Source organism: Mus caroli, chromosome 4 (genome assembly GCF_900094665.2).
Source record: "Mus caroli chromosome 4, CAROLI_EIJ_v1.1, whole genome shotgun sequence".
Taxonomy (NCBI): Eukaryota; Metazoa; Chordata; class Mammalia; order Rodentia; family Muridae; genus Mus; species Mus caroli.
In genome coordinates, this window is record NC_034573.1 from 127,351,834 (window position 1) to 127,354,691 (window position 2,858).

Sequence of the window (2,858 nt, forward strand, 5' to 3'; positions counted from 1 at the left end):
CCCCCCCCCCCCCCCGTGCACATAAGCACCATGGCCCTTGAGCTTAAAACCCATGGGTCCAGGTCATGGAAGGACAAAAGCCCATGGCAGTGCAGTCGAGCTTTTAGTTTGGGGTGGGTTTTTTTGTTTTGTTTTTGTCTTTTGAAACGCTATCAATCTGTGCCTGAAGGATGGCTTTGAGATCTCTTTCCTCTACTTCCTAGGTGCTGAGATCTGATGACAGGTCATGCCTGGTTTGTGTGGTGATGGGGAGTGAGCCTAAGGTCTACCAACTAGCTCTGTCCTCACTCAGTACTGAACACCAAACCCCAGACCTTGCACGTGCCAGCCAAGTGCTCTCCCACAGACTACATTTTAGGTCCTGGTTGGTTGTTTGTTTTTTAAGCTGGATGTGGCCAGGCAGTGGTGGCACATGCCTTTAATCCCAGCACCCAGGAGAGGCCGAGGCAGGCAGATTTCTGAGTTTGAGGCCAACCTGGTCTACAGAGTGAGTTCCAGGACAGCCAGGGCTACACAGAGAAACCCTGTCTCAGAAAACCAAAATAGATAGATGGATGGATGGATGGATGGACGGACAGACAGACAGACAGACAGACAGACAGACAGATAGATAGATAGATAGATAGATAGATAGATAAAAATAAAAGCTGGACATGGTGGCTCGTACATTTATTTCCAGCATTCAAGAGGAAGAGGCAGATGAGTCTGAGTTCAAGACCAACCTGGTTGGTCTACATAAAGAATTCCGAGTGGCTCAGACAGGCTTTGAACTTGGTATCTTCCTACCTACAAGGGAGCTAGGATTTTAGGTCTGAACCATCAGATCCAGCTCCCCAGCGTATTTCTACACCACCACTGCCTCTGTCTGCCTCTCCTGTGGGCCCGGATGGGACACTTCAGTCTAATCAGCAGCCTGGAGCAGGCTGTTATCCATCCGTCTGTCTCAGGGCCTTTTGTCAGGCCCCAGGTACTAAGCCACTTATCACATGGCTGGGTGGGAAGTAGCTTCTGTTGGGAAAGAGTTGGGGAAGCAGAAAGAGGCACGGGAACTGTCCTTGAAACTGAATTCACAGGCTGGAGAGATGGCTCAGCGGTTGAGAACACTGACTGCTCTACTGAAGGTTCTGAGTTCGAATCTCAGCAACCACATGGTGGCTCACAACCATCTGTAATGAGATCTGCCACCCTCTTCTGGGGTGCCTGAAAACAGCTACAGTGTACTTACTTGCATATAATAAACCTTTTTTTTTGGGGGGGGGTTCGAGACAGGGTTTCTCTGTGTAGCCCTGGCTGTCCTGCCTTTTTTTTTTTTTTTTAACTGAACTCAAGGTTCTGCCCCACTATGTACTAAAAGCCAAAGGATGCCCAGGAGAACCCTGGGATTTGGACTTCTGGTTTGGGTGAAGCTAGTCTATCACGTTCTAAGCAGGAGGTAGATGTTTGTTTGTCGTTTTCAGTTAGGACTTCCACCAAGCATTGCCAAGAACCAAGGTTCCACAGATCAACCCTGCCAGAGACAGCTGCCATGCCCATGCCACAGGGTCCTAACGCCACCATCCCTGAGAGGGCTCTGGACAGCTTCTGTTTCCTCCTTTTATAATTTTGGTTCCTCGAGTGTTTCTCTGTAAAAAGTCAAAGGACCCATGAGGGTGTTCTCCAGGAGCCTCCTTGGTGCCACAGCTAGCTGTAGTATCCATATTGTCCAGGACTACCTCACCAGCAGCACTGACGCTGGATGAACCCAGGCTCCAGGTGTTCTGCAGTCTTTCTGTTCTTACGTGGTTCTAACCCGGGGCCTCTGCCCCACCCACACTGCCCGGAGAGCTTGCTAGGGGAGAGCATACCCACTGCTCAGCCTTTCCCTATAGGGGAGGATGGCATGAGGGATTTCCTCTAATATCCTTTGAGGTAAGTGGGGGTCTGAAATCTGGCCAAGTCCTGCAAGCAGCTGGTGTAAGGGTTGCCAAAGACCCAAATCATTTCCTTAATGAGATGCAGTTCCCCGGGCTCAGGAAATCAGAGTGGGAGCAGAGGGTGCTCAGGGAACTTTAAATTTATGATTTGAGTTGTTTCTCCCAAGTCCTACCTTGACCTTGGACAACCCCAAGTATAACGGGACGGAAAGGATGGAAGCTCTCTCTTGTAGCCTCAGTTTCCCAGGTTAGAACAAACCCAGAGATAGTGAAGGTCTGCTCTGATGTTCAGTGGCTTGGTCAGGACCTCCCAGGAAGGCTCTGGCACAGGTCTTCTTGACCTATGCAGACAGCCCCTGTCCCTGTGGCCTCAGGGAGAGGGATATGAAGGAGCCTTGCATTCTGTTGGCCATCAGTAGTGAGAGTTGGTGGACAAACCCAAGAGGCCAGGCTGCTAGCTTGCTAGGTGACCTTGGGCAAGTCTTTTCTTCCTGGGCCCTCCAGAGTCACTAGATACAGGGTTTGCTCTAGGTCCAATTGATACCGTTCCTCCTCTCCTGTAGTCTGGGGCAGGGAAGGGAAGGGAGAAGCAGGGAGCCATTAACTGGGTCTCTCCCGGTTCCAAGGCCAGTGCCGCCCTATAAGAGTGCCCCCCCCCAGCCCCCACCTCACAACTCTCCACTTGCCCCACTTGGGCCAGAAGTTGTCCTTCACAGCCTATGCTGCCGGCTAGAGCCACCAGCACTGTCACTGCCTGGCTGTGCAACCCTAAGCTCGTCCCTGTGCCTCTCTGGGCCTTAGTTTCCCTACCTGTTAGCTAGGGGCGCGTGGCAGGGGTGGCCTCCCTGCCGCTCCCGCGCCTGGGGCTCAGGCTCCGCAGTGAGGGGGGAGCGGCGCCGGGAAGGAGCGCTCGGCGGTCACGTGACGTTCCCCCTCCCCGAACTG